We start from the raw sequence: 17,351 nt of genomic DNA, 5'->3' as shown, positions 1-17,351 counted from the left end.
AAACCCCCAACTGTAATGAAAAAGCTCTCAAGATGGTTTAAAACTAGTTTAAAACATTTGAATTCTAGAAGCTTAAACTTTCGAAAAGCTCCCGAGGGGATTTAAAACAGTTTCAAGGTCAAAATATGGTAATGTTTAGCACCCAACTCGAATGAGAAAGCTTTTAAGATGATTTAAAACCATTTAAAAGCTTTAAATTCGAGTATTAAAAAAAACGCCAAGCACAAAAAGCTTTTCCCTTTCCCAGTAATTCCTCTATTCCGGAGACTATTACACAGTAAACAAAATTGATTACTATTTTTTATTTTTTATGGGTATTGGATCAAATCATATTATCTCGAGACATTGAGCCATAGGTATTTTTGAGCGATGTTAGCAAAGCGCGAGGCTCACGACCATCTGATGAATTTATGTTTTTAAAGGAATTAATGAATGGAGGCAGAATTTATAGACTGACAAATGAAAACCATCTTACTCATGTAGACCTAATTCAAATTTTCAGCTGATAAGCTTTATTTAATAATTAATAAACTTATTTTTAATGGCCATATTTAGGAGATTTTTATTAAATTACCTCTTATTTTCTTGTTCAGTTTGAGCGGCATAAATTCAAAAAGTAGATTTAAGAAAAGGTTTGACCGGCTCAAATCAACAATTTTTTCGACATCGACATCGCCAATTCAAATTGTTGCTCATATTTTATCAGTGACGTTGGAATCCTTCACATAAATCCGAGCATTTTCAAGACTTCATGTATAATCTCTATCCTGTCTTTTTTTCATTTGCTCTCATGCTTCGCTTCGACGAATGCCGGCAAGCGAAAGCAGAGTTGTATTTAAGGGAGAGTAAAATACTCACATAAAAGCTTACATATACATATGCTCTTATATGAATATATATATGAATACAAATGTATGTATATATATACGAGTACATACACATGTACATGTGTACATATAGAGAAATTTACGTTTGCAATTTTTTCGTTTCTTCAGCCGCAATTCCACTATCTTCGCACGCATTGCAGCAGCTTAACCATTCGCCGCTATGAAAAAACTGCAAAGCTTCATGTCCACAAGAGTGCTGGCATTTCGTTGGTAAATGGCTTATGCGGCAGCATTGCTGCATTTAGCCTTTTTTGTTTTCTTCTTAGCAACCAACTGAAAAGTGTTGGCAGCATAAATACAAGTTAAGCTGTGGTAAACTAGGTCACTGGCACTGAAATAGTTTATCACGCCATTTTATATAATCTCGACAGAGATAGATTATTCAAATCGTTTATGTTATTTCTATTATAGAGTTGGGAAAACAGCTGAAATATTTCATGAAAATATTTTATTTTTCCGATTCCCGATTATTATAGCAAAAGAAAAATATTATTTTGTACGTGAAAATATCAACTAAATATTAGTAACTCAAAGCAAAATTGGAATTTAATATCAGCAAATTAGGTCGTTGCCATTTTAATGACTGAAGGCATACTTAACTGCATGAATGACAAGCCAGTAACAAAAACAAATAGGTCAAAGATGTCAGATTAATTTCAGTGCAATGCAATGTAAAGCGTTGAATGCGCTGACACTGTCGTCATTGATACGGAATATGTATATGTATGTATACCTATACATACATACATACATGCAGAAAAGAACGTATGCACTTCTTTTTGAATAAATTTACATATATCTCAAATGCTTTATATAAATAATATGCTAATTTAACATGTAATTGGTGCAGTACTAGTCTCTTTCGAACAAGTTCGCATGAAAATTAAAGTTTACACTTAACGACTATGTGCTCTCTAACTGATCATGACTATATATTTTTTAGTTTTATACGATTATAGAAGCTTTCTAGATTTAATAAAATTTAAATTTATTATTTTTTTGTATTCATTTATTCCATAATTTCAAACTAGGTCAGTGCCGCTCAAGAAGTGAGATTAGGATATGCACCAAGATATTGTAAAGCTCTATTAGGAAGGAGCTTTAGAGTTTTAATAGGCTGCTATCAATGACTTTTGAATGTATTTTCATCTATTCGGTTTAGAACACATGAGCTTCCCTATATGGTAGATTTCATATAAAACTCCGAATGGCTTAATATATATTAGAAAAATAAATCATTGTGGGTAGGAAGAATGGCATCGTAAAAGAATTTATATTATAGATTTGTATTTATTCCAAAAACGAACTAAAATTGGATACGATTCCAAAGTATTAAATCCACATATGTCATTATGTGCCAAACCATGAAAAAGTTAGGTTAGGTTTCCATAAACCAGTTAGTTGAGGTTGAGTTAACGGGATGATCTATGCTACGATATCATAGATACCCTTGATTAATTCCAACATTGGTCCTTTGTGATGTCAAAAACTACAAGTAATTCTTTTCATGAACTAGGAACCTAAGAATTCTATGACAGAATCCAGAAGCTAATAGCTCAAAAGATGCCAGAGAAACGAATATCATTGTGATATACATAGAAAATTTTGAATTCCTGGTCTATTCATTCAATAACAGAACTAAAATTGCATAAGATTCCAATATATGTATGAATGTCACAAATGTCATTACGAGATAAGCCATGAAATAATAATTTTAGGTTTCTGTTCTGATCCCATTGATGGAATAATTTTGCTCCAGACTAGTTAACTGAAGTTAAATTATCGAGCTGATTTCCGTGTCGTTTATCACAGAGATTCCCTTTGAAGATTTCAAATATCAGTTCTTTATTATATCAAAAACTACAAGCTATGGATCAAGTGATCCTTTTCAAGAACTGTCGAACTTCCGAACCGAAAACCGATTCCGGAAGCAAATATCTTAAATGATATTACAGAAAAGAAAATCATTGTGAGTAAATTTCACAAATTGAAGTCCTTCTTTGCTTCACCGCATCCAAACAATTGAAGTTTGTTCAACCGCGAGATAGAATTCAACTTGAAGTTATTTTTAAGCATCTGGTGGTACACCCCACCCTTACACGCTTATGAGCTTTTTGTCATGGTTGTCACTGAATGCTGATGTACTCCTTTTAGCCATCTTATTATTGTTGATACTGTTGCATAGAAGTACCGTTGCATTAAATTCCAAACGCATGCCATTAAACTGATCACCACCTCCCTTACAACTTCTTTACATATGAAAGTATTTATATATTTACATGTTATATACTATGAAAGGAGAGCAACGCCATTTAAAAAAGAAAAACGACTTGAATGCGAGTAGTTGTGACGCCAGCTATGCGGCAACGATGCCACAAGCCCCTCGACCATCGAAAATACCATCAGCAGGATTGGCTTTCAAGTTGTTTTGGTGTGCCAAGAAAGCTTTTGCTGCCTCAGCGGCTTATATACAATACATAAATATATGTATGTACATATATCCAACGATTTATGCGTGAATATGTTTACGAACATGCAAACCATTCAATATTGTTCGCAGCTTACGAAGCCCTACGAGTGCGTTGGCATTTCGCCTTCCACTCTGCGCTATGGCTTTACTCCGGTCATTTGATTTTTTTCGATTTATCATTACCACATACCTACATATCTATGTAAGTGCCAAGCCCACTTTATTTAGTTATACATATACTTGCGTAGGCATGTCGCTGAAAAGCGCATAAGAAGGTAAAGATACCACTTAAGTGTTCGCGTTTATGCGTAATCCTCGTATTTACAAGTTCGCTGCATGTTTGATGTTATATGCGACAGTCAACGACCGTTAATCCTGTGGAAAGTATGTGAGTGTCAATTTGGGAAGCTCGTTGAAGGTTTTTTATTTGAGGGCTTTCATTTTTGAAACGCAATTTTTCCGCAAGTTTTAAAAGTTTCACAACACACTCGTGAGTGAAAGCTGTGGAGGTTTTGAAAGCTCTAAACGTTTCAGAATTCACTGATAAGTGAAAGCTCGGGAGCTTTTGAAAGTTCTACATATCAATGGTGAGCGTTTTTTTCGGATCTTTCGACATTCTAAAATGTCCGGAAACACTAGTTTACAAAATAAAAATTCTTAGTTTCAAATCCATGCGAGTCGGGATACTGAAATGCATAGTTGTATGAGTGCTGAGGGGCAATGAATCCAATGATATGTCTTTAAAATGATCTCTAAATCAGGTTTTTATTATTAATGTAACCACAGTTGAACTTAAAACGTATATTAGACTCCAGCCATACTGTTGTTGCAAAAAGTTATATTTTCAATAGAACTTGATCAGTTATCGCATGCTTTGGCTTGTTGGAATGCTGTCAAAAATGCAAACGTGCTTACTTTTTCTTTCCAACACAGCTGGTAAATTTTTTAACCAGCTTCCTTAAAACGCATAAATCTATAACCAATGTTGGCATTTAGAAAATCATCTACTTTGTGGCTTATTTATGAGGACTAGTTTAAATTTGTGTAAAAGCTTTTGTCAACAAACAGTCAGTCACTCATACATACATTTTGTCACTTCTGGCGTATCTGTCAGTGGTGTGAAATGTTGTTTTCACCATTCACTATCTTCGTAAATTTGTTGCTCCACTTTCATAACTATGCACATTCATTCGGTTAGTAATGTACATTTAGACAGGGTGGTTCATGTGTAAGTTGAAATTTAGAAAATTCTAAAAAAATGCAAATAACATATTTTTCTGTCAATATTTGGTTATTATCATTATTTCATTATTTACCCAGATGTCTTTAAAATAACGTATACTATAATTGAATTCCATAGTACTCAGGCACGATTTTGAGCTTAATAGATTTGTCGCTTAAAATCGGTTCATCAGAGTACCTCATATTGCTGTAACACGACTTGAACAGAATTTACACATTAACATGGGAAAATATCCAACGACTTTAGAATATAGCACGGAATCCACAAATTTGCAATATATTGAAGGTCAATCTCTGGAACCTGCTTAACCGCATTTCATTGGTCTGATGAAAATCGATCACGCAATGAATTCGTACATACTACATGTAAGCGAACATGTGTCTCAATTTCATCAGACTGGGAACGAGTCGTTTAGATCCATTTATGACAACGGATCAGTGAATTCATTGTTCATCTTCAATTCAAGGGTTGGATCATTTTAGCACTGGACCTCTCGATAGTTCTGTAGGCGGTGATTGATGACTAACAACGCTCTCAGTTGCGATATCCTTTTAGATCAGAGTGGAATGAAAGAGGTGAGCTGAACTACTTGTTCTTAAAAAGGATTATCTTTCTGCAATTCTTTGAATTCTCACGGAATACTGTCTAATAGGCTGTGGATGTGAATCCCGTCAAACATAAACTGGCACAGCTGTATGAAGAAAAGCGACGTGAAAACCTAATCTAGTCACTTATTCCTTCAAGACTGATCAAAACATTTCGGTACCCAAACCTTTGTCGAACCAAGCGAATTAACTGGAATAGAAATTAGTCGTCTCAGGAAAATTTTGATAGACTCGGCAATATACATATAATATAAGGACCTTGTTTTACGATGAACGGCAACTTTTGCTGTCCAAGTGTTATCTTTAACGAATCGTTCCGTGAGGATCAGCCTCTAAACCTAACCTGAATTAAATCTTAAATCTTAAAGCAACTTACATTGTTCGGCGAAGAAATGGAATTGTAACCGTCAAAATGACATATGAGTAACAAACTCCATATGGACCGCTATTTTCATCCTACGACTGCTGGTTCAGCGTAACTGGCATGGACGCAGTCGATGAGTATCAACTCAACAACTCAACTCGAATTAATTTGGAAAATGTTTAATAACCGCAGCAACCATATGGACCACCCTATATACGCCCACGCAAATGTGTTGCCACAGTTTTTGCTGCGTATTTTCATTAAGCAGATTTATGCGCTCATATTTTTACAATGCCGCTGCCTTTATTTTTATGCTCCTGTTTGTTTGACGCCATTGTCCGACGACGCAGTCGAAAGACGAAACAAATTTGCAAAAAATATGTTGGCTGCCATGCAGAGTGGCACTTCCGCTTCTGTCATACATTTTATTGCTGTTCCCTTTTTGTACCTACTTTCGGCTGTTAGTTTTCTAATTATTTAATGTAGTGCTGACTAACGGTTGTGCCATTGTTTTCTTTGCTGCCACTACTTAGCTCTTCTAAGTAGTGCGAAAAGTATTTACTAATTTATACAAAGTGCTTTTAATATAACAGATCTATATGAATGGGTTTATTAATGTCAAAATGTATATATGTATATAAGCTGGCAGGTGGGTTGTGCACATTTTCCATGCCGTTAGTCTATTTCCGCTCATTATTTGTAAAATTAGTTTTGGCAGTGCTAAATTAGGTATATGCGTTGGTAAGTGTGTGTTTTGGGACATCGGGGCGCCAAATGGCTCGCTGCCGGTGTTGTAAACAATAACAAATAATAACAAACATTTCTTAATTTAATTCACTTAATTTTCTTTGCGCCAAGTTGACTCTTTGGCGTTGCGTGTTGCGTAGTTGGAGAAGTGGGTGTGTGCTGAAAGCTGGCATATGACAGCGTGTGGCAACAAATGTGTGCTGGGTGGGTGTGTCGGTCTGCTTGTTTGAGTTTAACGCGAAAACAGCTGTGCTGGCCGAGATATGCTTACATACTCGTATATTTGAAGACATATGTTTCTTTGTTTTTATGCTTGAACTTTCGACGAAGTTGTAATATGAGAGGCGGTGACTTGTTATAACATTTTAAATTGCATAAATATATTAGTGTGAAATATAACAATATCTCTTCTGTATGTGGCAGTATATTAGTCTAATAAATCAATTTTTGTACTTCTTTCAAAGAATCCACACTATTCTGTTGAACGTTTTGTAACCCAAAACATTCAACTTTGTTGTGGATATTAGTTTATTAAACACCTGCATTCCAGGGAGAGGAGAAGCCGATGGAGAAGAGGTTCGTGAGCTTTTTCACGTATGGATCGCAGATGAGGGGAAAGATGAGAGGGGTGTCTCTTATCAGAAGCTCTCAATTAATACCAGATTTAGACTACCAGACCACCCGGTGGGTGGGAAACTGGAAAGCCGAAAAGTTTGCATGAGAGGGTACCCTAGTATCATTGACACCGAAATTAGTGAGAGTTGGCAGTCTATGGTCCACTTGCACACGAGTTCTGGACTTACAGACATCGCCTGAACTCGTTAACATGACAACTGGACAACAACCAGAACCCGTGCAGTTGTAGGGTCCTTTTGGTCCATCTCGTCACACTGAAGGTGTGTTTACTGGAAACCGGCGATAGTTACACATGTGGTGAGACTAGAGATCCGTGCAACTGCAAGTTGGCAATGCTGTTTCTCGTCTTGTCCTGAATTTGTCAGACTGGTTAGCGAATTGCCTAGATTTAAAACTAGTCGAGTCAAGAATTTTGTAACAGATTCCACGCGATTCACCGATTCGTGAGTGTCCATTAGAAGTTTTTTGGTACAACAAAGGACAGCGCTCAGAACTGTCGAATCGAGATTTTCTGCACATGCAGATTGCCTATTAACTTAAGTTAACTTTTCATATTCATATACACAGATTTATATAAATACCACACTTGAAGTCATTAATTTACCACGCATCCATTTGGGCTATCAACCAGTGAACCGTGCTAATCGATAACGATTACGATTCCAACTCAATAAACACCAACAAATAATGCAGTTTACAAATCCGTAGAGTACAACAACAATTTCGATATAATACAAAACGTTCCGCAACAATACCCCGAAGAATAAATTAAAAGCGCCCAAATTGCAAATTTAACAGGAGCGTAATAATTTATAGCAAATTTACAAGCTGACACGCATGTGAGTTGCATAAGGAATGCTACCGGACGTTTGAGATTAAAATACATGAATTTCCACTCAGCGACTGGCAATTATTTATGGGTTTCACTGCCACAGACAACCAACTATGGGAAAATTTGCCATGCATAACAACAACAACAAAATAATAACTTTAAATTTAGATATTTCATCTTCAACGATGAGTTGTTGTATGTTGTCTTCTATTTGTATGCCTTTTTGCAGCAAAAGTTCTGCTCATACAAATTGCCAATCCTTCTTGGCATTTGCAAAAATGTTAACGGTAAAAGCAGCAAGAATGCGTAAATAAATCCATAAAGTTAACGTGCACAGCTACGTAACTACTGACATACATACGTAACACCGATATATAAATATATAAAGAATAACGCGTGTTAATGGCACATAACAATAAATTATTATGGCAATTACCAAACAGTAAGAAAACGACAACAAAAACAAAAAAATATATATTGAAGTCAAGTAAACTTTATTATTAATACTTGCAAATACAAGCATACATCCAAGCAGCGTACAAAGTCAGTCGGTACAAATTACACGCCACAAGCGGCAAGTGCAAAAAATTAAGAAAAACAATAAAAACAATGAAAAAAGGGAAATTCCATTTTTCGCTGCGCAATTGCAACATGTACATATTTCTCGGCGACTACCTTCTTGCCTGTTGCTGCAAATTTGCCGTTACTAGCGAAATATCCACTAACCTCTGACACTCGCATATATAATGTATGATGTGTACTGACTGCTGCGTTGCGTGAAATGATTCATGTTTATATGTTTTTCGTCCATTTCATTTGTTATTTATATTTGCACATTTGGGCCTACATATGCCCACAAGTGCTTAGGTAAAATATATAGTTATGATTTAAGAACACTTTGGAGTAGCTTGTGACGCATGCAGCTTTCGACTCATGGAGCTTACATGTTGGCTGCCAAGAATATGAGTGGTTTGGCGAGTTTCCCGGTCTATTTAATTGATATAAACAGAACTTCCTTTGTAATTTATTAGACTATCGGCTAAAAAATCAACCACATTTATCAATAATACATTTTGAAGAAGCTTTCGACTGTTAAAGCGTTTATGTTGCTTATATGTTTCATTCTATACGATTAATCGATTCGCAAGTGAATTTAAATTTAACCTGAAAGAGAGTTTCGTAGTGTGGAAAGGATTTATTAAAATTAATTAATTACTATAGACTATTTAAACAATGCTTCAAAAATTAGCCACATTTGTTTTCAAAAAAGAACATTTTATAGGAACCTTGGACAGATGAAGTTTTCCACTCATTAAGCTTTCATGTTGTTTGCCGACACTGGAACGTCCTTTTTTACTATTTGAACGATGTGGAATACTGAAACTCCATCGATTTTAACAATCACTATGAATTAATCGATCTGAAGTTCTGCGAGAGATTATTTTTGATAAATCACTATGTAAGTTATTCAAAACTGATCTTAAAGTATAGAGCAGCAGTCTGCTAAATAGAACTGAAGAGAATCATAACCCCTTGCTTCATTTTTACGTAAAATGTTCCAAAAACATGTTGTAAGTTGAAAATGGTGAAATATTTTATGCAAAATATGGTAAGAAAGAAACGAAAAAAGTTTCAGTTTCTGATTAAAAAAGGACATACTCCGAAAACTCACATGCTTGTCTCTGTATTGTCCAGATGAAAGCACAAAAGCTCCATACACCTCACTTTGTAAGCATTTCTTCGGTCGCGAACTGTAGGTTTATATCTGGTCGTTTAAGAAGTATATTAGATGGGAATTGTCATTCTTGGAGATCTACGAAAATCTACGAATCAGATAGTTTATACAAATCTGTTGTTTCATAGTAACAGATCTATAATATAACTAGTAAATATACATTGAAGATTTTTCCGTCAGATTGTAAGTAGTATTGTCGACAGAATCTAATGCTGATGTGTATTCTTGACATAATTTTTATAAGATGTTACTGGAAATTATGAATAGTTTCCTTTTTATCGATTAGATTATTACAAGCAGTGTGAAGTAATTAATTTTTTTTTTCTTTCAGATTCAGCTACCAATAAATCTTGTTCTAAACTTGGTAAGTCTTAACTAAAATGTATTATTATTTTAATCACATATTTACAAATAATAAATAACTTTTATTGGAAAAATGAAAACAACATATTCTCAAAATAGTCCCACAGGTTTCAAAAAGCAATTTAAGTTCATGATAAATTAAGCTTGTATGAATTCTGAACCATTCATGATACTTTCAAGTAATCTCTTTCATAGAAATTCAGTTCATTGTTATAGCGAGTTACAACTATTAGGGAGAGATAATTCTTTAAATAATTAAACACGACATTTCCGAGTTCACAGCGATTCTGCGGTTAGGGTTATAAACTATTTTATGACTTCCAAAAACGTGCTTAATTGCATAATTTTAACGACTATTTGTTGACAATTTTCAATAAGAAAATAAAGCAATTTAAATAATTGACCAATTTATATTTAATTGAATGTACAGCTGTCAAACAATAGTTGTTTAAGGAAAGTAGAGTACTTTGGAACATCAAACATATTAGGAATTGATTAATCGATCTGTGTGTACTTAGAATGGTTGTTTCATCAACACAACTTTTAATCGGAAATCAAAGCTAAACTAGCTGAGGTTGGGCTCTATACATATGTGGCACTATAAGTTTGATTCTATTTGATATATAAAGTAAACCTGATATATGTTTGAATACTCCTTTTATTAATACTCGGTTATATTTTGTCAGATCAATCATCAAAGTGAGTAATTTTATTAAAACATAAGGTTTAATAAAATTTTTTTTTGTTAAACAAATTTGGAAAACATATTATAAAGCGAAAGAGCAACTCTCGTAATTCTTATTTTTTCATAGTTGTATGCAAAAAGTTATAAAATTCCCACCATAAATACATGTAACAATTATAACAATTACTTACAAATGGCAAACACATATCCATAAATTGCTTTGTATGCATGTGTTTCCAGAAAAGAATGAAAAAAGTAAGCGTAAAATACAAAGGCAGAACAAATGCACCCATTTGTTTTACGATACTTAAGTTGACTTTATGACGCTGACAATTATGACTAATTGAAATGCTTACTTTTATGTTTCACACTTGTCAAATGTTGTTAATTATAATTTATTATAGCCATTAGAGAATTTATGGTGCACAAACACCCACGCCTCTACTTTACTTTTGCTTTATATTTTTTTTATATTGGAAGATAGTGGCGTTTCTGGCTTATATATGAGTATTTATGTGTCATACATGCCAATGTTATACATATGTGATATGAGATTTAAATACATATTGAAGTAGTAAAATAATAATTGACTTTTTACCAATAGTGTAATTATGTAATATATGGTTATAATGGTATTTGAATTTGAAAAGTAATGATTTATGGCAGCGGTTTTCTCTTTTGTAAGGTTTAATAAGATTGTTAATTCTGACAGGCAATTAATAAATACATTGTGACCACTTTTTAATTTATAATAATTAGTTGATCGTACTACTTTTTCTATTGGGGAATTAAAGATTTATTTATTTATAATAAATAGTTGAAAGTGCTTCTTCACCTATTGAATAATTATCCTTTGACAATTGGAGTGTCATACAAGCCTTAATCTGGCTCTAAATGACTGAAAGATCCTAGAAACAACTTTTTATAGCAGAAATATAATCAGAGACAATTAGTTTGAGTGTATTAGTGTTGTCTGAATCTAAAACCTTAATCCTGCTGAGCTTTCTGGGAACTTCACACAACCAAGATAATATAAAATATTTGTGGATATGATAAACTTGAATTTAATGGCATAATATATTTGATTTCACAGTCTAAAATCCCTTTTAAATGTATTATATTAGTTCTAAGAATTATTGAAATGAATTCAAATAGCCTTCACAGCCAAATAAATTGAATCCATGAAGACTATAATTGATAATTGATCGATTAGCGATCAGCTGTTATACATTTTTTCGGTGTTCATAAGAAGTTTCATCAGCCATTTGCTATTTTATCAATAACCACGACCAATTTTACAGCGTGGATAATAACGTGGATCTAAATCAGCGCTTTAAGCGAGCAAAGGCTGGTTAATTGAGCTATAATGTTTTTTTGGTAGTCCCTCGTATCACTATTTTATTTTTTTAGAATTATTAAATTTACCTAGTAGAAAGTAAAATTAAATATTTGGACAGTGTTACAACTACTTACAATGTACCGATCCCAACGGGGTTAGAACAGTGAAACAATAACTATAACTATTAGGCCGGGTCGATTTGAATGAGTGGAAAAAAAACAACAAAGCGGCTAGCAAAAACGAAGACTACAGAAAATTCTAAGAATGTTTTGCCAAGAAACCGTGGGTCTAAAATTTATTCCCAGTTCGCGCAGAGCGACTTTAGATTTTGAGGTCAGACTTATTAAATTGTACTCAAAAACCTATACTTTCATAAGAAGCGATCCGGAAAATTGTGCTTGGTTTCTTTGATTATAACGAAAGTTTGTGCTTTTATGTAAGCAGCATACAGATATTCCCATATTTAAAAAAAAAATTCTAAAATTGTGGAAAATACGGTGGATCGAAAATAAAATTTTATTATTGTAATTAAGTTTTCAAAAAATTAAATGCTTTTGTGGTGCAAGTTACAGACATTGTTTTTTTATTGATGACTGGGAATCTTGTCTAGTTTTCATATTTTTAGGTTTTAAAGTTTTTTTTGGATTCCATGCGTGGTGTTGTAGTACGACTTTCTATAATTACAGCCATGATATCGTCTCTATTCTTTGCAATAGCGCGTCGGGAAACTGTTGTCAGAAGCTGTACACAACGCTCAGTTGCTTGGGTATGGAATCCCTGGGTCAGGAAGCGGCGGATCATCAGACTCAATAAACTGCAACAAGTGTTCGTATGGATCAAAGTAGTCTGAGCATTCAAAATGAAAGTCGGATCACAAACTTTATCTCGATAATGAAGTATCTTTTTTATGGCTCCTTCGCGAACATCTTTTTTCTTATCATAAAGCATTGCCAATAAGATATTTTCAGGATGAGCGAAGTATGAATTATTTTGGATTACAGTATTAACAATTTCTTGCAGCGTTGGTGGTAAATATCGCGTGGACTGTATAAATAAAAAAAAAACAAGAGACTGCCGTATACAACTGACTTGTAAAACTTAATGTTAAAGTACATCGGGACGTAAACTTTCATTATGTAAGTTGCGAAAGTTTTTAAATTCGCTGATGGTGAACTAGTTGTCACGTATAAAAGTAAGAGTCTGATTGCCTTTGTTAGACATCGAGAGTGCACAATTTGTCCCGGTTTCATACTGGCTAAATTTTCGGGGCAGAAGACATCACAAACTACATTTGCCATTCGATACAAGTACTGAACGTCAGTTGAGAGCGTTTTTTTCATGAATGGGTGGAGACATATGGCCTCAAGACGAAATGAGACGAAATGGCCTTAAGATTGGGTACAGCCTACAGAAAGATTTTTTTTATTTAGTTCATATCAAAATATACATGTTAGGCTCTTTAAAACAATTGTTTGCTTACCGTCATCTGCTCGCATGTTCCGATTTGCTTTGTGATTATCCCACTAGCTGTGCGCGGTCCGCTTGTAGTGGACTTTTCCAATGCGGAGGACAAGTGACGAAGTGGAAGTTCATTAAAGTGTAATAAACAAACAAACCAGTGCAATGGTCTATTCAACATGACTTCGAATCTCCTTAAAATTCCATTTTCAGAGGGTTTGTTGCTTCTCCATCACAGCAAATTCCAGTCAGGCTCTCAATGGACATATTTTTTCTATAAGGAACTCGCACAATTGCCTCTGTTTTGTTTTAGCGTCCTCGGCGTCGACTTTTACGTAACCCAACAATCTGCTTTCACGTTCTTTAAGAACCACTAAATGTGATTCTTTTACCATTCTCGGATGTCATCTTCCATTTTCTTATTCGCTCGTCAGAGAGTTATTTTTTCTGCCATCAAAGGAGAAGGCTACCAGATCACAGTCATTGCGTTGCTTTCTTCGAAGAGAATCCCTACATTTCTTTCTTTCACATGAAACTTTAGATTTGTCCATAATTATTGGTTCTGTGTATACTGCACAAACTTTCGTTATAATCGAAGATACCAAGCACAATTTTCCGGATCGCTTCTTATGGAAGAATATGCGAAAAAAATTCGACCCGCCCAAATAACTATATTGGATAGAGTTCAGCCAAACAAGGTTGCCTAAACCAATGAGATTAATATCAACCAGAAATAAGACAACAATAAAACAACTCCAGAACATTTGCTTTCAAATAGTTGTACCCAAAGATAATTTTCAATAGTTAATATATTCTCATGTTATAATGCTCTTATATCGTTCACACCATATCTAACTTTCAGTTTATTTCACTCTCACCGTACGTCGTCTGACAATTTTATAATATATTGCACTCATCTTGTTTTGCTCTCACCTCATATGGCTCTAACCTGAAAAAGCCCTTTATTCGTTTTAAGTTTATATATTTTGGCAAAATGCAGTTCGATCCCAAAAATAAAAATATTTCTAAAAAAATCAAAGACAAATTGGTATAAGATAAATAATATAAGGAAGTGAGTAAATTCTAATAGTAAGGAACTTGGGAATAATTTTTGAGAATGAAGCACTCAATATTTAAATATTTGAAAATCTTTAGATTGTGGCCTCTAGACACAATTTCCAGCGTACAAAATAAAATGAAGTATTCTTTTAATAAATTAAAAAATTTATAATTCCACTTAAATTTATTTTTTGCAACATGGTAACATTGTCTAAACAGCGAACACTAGCTGGCTTTGATCTAGCTGAAATTTGGCAATTCAGTGACTTTGTGATTTACACACAGCTATGCGTGTCCAAAACCCCATAAACGCTTGTGCTCTTCGCTCGACGCGAAGCAAAATGCAAATATTTACTCTGTGAGTTATGCCAAATGAATTGCGAAGCGTTAATTAATTGGACAAAGCTACCGCAAATGTGTCCATTACTGCAATGAACAAATGCAACAACAAATACAACGTGTTTGAACTAAATATTTCGCAATTAGTAAGCGCATTTGTACATTCATACATACATAAGTCGATTTCCAAAAAACCATTACAATATAACTTAGTAATTGCGAACTATAAGTACTATGTATTGGATCAGCGGCTAATTAGTGGGAGTAACCGTGGGAACGCTAAATGCTAATACAAAGCTTTGAAGGTTCATTAGTGCCAAAATGACCGACACAGATAACGGTTTCTGTGTGGGAAATATCAAAATTGATATTTATTCTTTTCTTTCAATAAATACTCTTACATAATCCCTTATACCGTATTACAATGCGAAAAGTGCTGGAGAGAAGAGCGGAAAAAACGAAATCTTCTCAACCGCAAATAAATTGCCCATTGTCAAAATAAATAATGTTTCCGTTCAACGTTTAAATCTCTATAGAATTGACCGCCCACTTATCTAACGATTGAAGCGCAGTCCAGCGTGTAAATGCTTGTGCTAAAAATTGCCAAACGGAAATTAATTTAATTCGTAGGCATTTTCCAATTGTAGCGCCCTACCCCAATTCAATTCAACCGTATTATTTCGGGGGAAATGAATGAAACGGAAATACGCGCAAAGCCAACTGGCTCGGTTCGGCTTGTAAGTCATTATACTGGCATGGATGCGACACGAAGGCTTTAGAGACTTTAGAGACTATACGATGGTAGTTTGAAAAGTCTTTCAATTTGTTTATTCTCTCAACCTGTTGCACAGTTATATATATATTTTGTTTCAGCTAGAAAATTAATCAGAAGTTATTTAATTCGTTGAGCGAGAAAGCTTACGAGTTATACGAAGTCGTATTTTTAGGGAAATACGAAATAATATTGGTTTTACAGTCCTTGAAAGAATATAAATCAGTGTCTGTTCTTGTAACGTTGACTCGAAGCTATAGGAAAAACGCTCTTCTCACCAAAAGGTAAGACTGTCCAACGAAAATGGCCACAGTAACTCGGATGAGATCTCACTTACAAACACTTCCATGACAAACGATTATAGATCTATGATTTTGAATGCGTCCGGTCCATTAAGAAAGTAGCTACCGACTGGTTAATGTTCTCGAGAAGACATACATCAGATCCATCAAGAAATGTTTCGAAGTCCACATGTCAACTTTTGGTTAGGAAAAACATTTTTTTTAATGTCTTGATAAAGTCCAACAAAGAATAAATGACAGTAATCGCAAACATTCAAAATCTTCAATAGCGGAGTTTTGCTTTCCCAAGAACAATAATATCAGTCAGAGTATACTAAAAAGTGACTTTTCTATATGAGATTGGCAGTTTCATATGTACCTCAACCAAACTGCCTCCGAGTTTCATATAGAACTCCCCTAATAAATGGGTTCCTACACTCCGAACTAGGTGGAACTGGAAAACTCGGACATTATATTGGTCTTTATCGGCGGACTTCTCCAACACTTCTCGTAACACAGCAGCTTGCACAACAAGCTGCTTAAAAACCGGTAAATAATATCTTAACCAAAAATGTTGTTGTGTGGCAGAAATAATTTGTCATCTCTTTACTGTTTTCGCTGAATATTTAATGTACTGCTTTCATTGTGGATTTACTGTCTGACTGCTGATGAGCTGTTGACAACGTTGACAATTTCGACATAATGCTTTTTGATGCCCGCTGACAGGTGCCATAAAATTTATTTTTACACTGTGTTTAATTAAATGGTTAAAGGTAAGACAATACGCTTTCTGCTTCGAATTTTCAAGTGAGGAAGTCAAGATAAAATTGTTGCGAAATGTATACTTCCATTATTAGATTACTACAGTATTGGTCTCACAAGGCTTGTAAGTCTCAAATTGAAGATAAAATTTAATTAATGCATTACTTCTTAAAAAAATGTACATGTAAGGCTGAGCGCATATTGAATATTTAAGTTAATTAAGTGTAAAATGCAAGCGCCTCTTTTTTGACATTTGATAATATTATTGATCACTATTTATTGAGACTGTTTTTGCACAATTCAGCGCCGGCCCATAGGCCTGTAATACTGCATAATAGGCCTAGTGAGCATTTTGGTCTCCTCCAAGTAGTCGATGTACACAGACTACTTGTGAATCCTAGACAACGGTAGTCATCATAATCTTTACAGTCTTCGACTTAGTCTTCGTTTTTTAGTCTTTAGTTTCTGGTATGCACCAGTACATCCTTTTTTCGCCAGCTGTTACGAAATGATGCTAAAACTATCGCGAATTATGAAGCAATGTTACTTTTTTCCTATGTTTCTAGAAGGTGTTACATATTACATGACGATAGGGGCGCCATCGTTAGGTGAAGCTAAGTATTTATTGGACTACCCTCTAAATTTCGATTAATTAATTTACATTTTGTGCTATGTTATGTTATATTCCTTTTTGAGTTTTTTATTTTGTTCATATTTTTTTTTTAATTTATATTGCTCTTGACTCTTAAGTGCTTCAACTAATTATCGTCTCTC

General features: G+C 34.3%; 1 protein-coding gene across 7 annotated transcripts in view; it reads left to right on the top strand.

Moving 5' to 3' along the window:
• The window catches only part of LOC105214642 (probable inactive protein kinase DDB_G0270444), a 79,602-nt gene that overhangs the window by 17,594 nt on the left and 44,657 nt on the right, over positions 1–17,351 (top strand). For all 7 annotated transcript variants that reach the window (XM_054231857.1, XM_054231852.1, XM_054231851.1 and 4 more), the window contains exon 3: positions 9,851–9,883. The gene's annotated coding sequence lies outside the window, so the exon portion shown is untranslated. The remainder of the gene's footprint in view (positions 1–9,850; positions 9,884–17,351) is intronic.

Source organism: Zeugodacus cucurbitae, chromosome 5 (assembly GCF_028554725.1).
Source record: "Zeugodacus cucurbitae isolate PBARC_wt_2022May chromosome 5, idZeuCucr1.2, whole genome shotgun sequence".
In the NCBI taxonomy this organism is placed as follows: domain Eukaryota; kingdom Metazoa; phylum Arthropoda; class Insecta; order Diptera; family Tephritidae; genus Zeugodacus; species Zeugodacus cucurbitae.
Note: the sequence above shows the minus strand (reverse complement) of the source record. Positions and strands in the feature narration are given on the sequence as shown.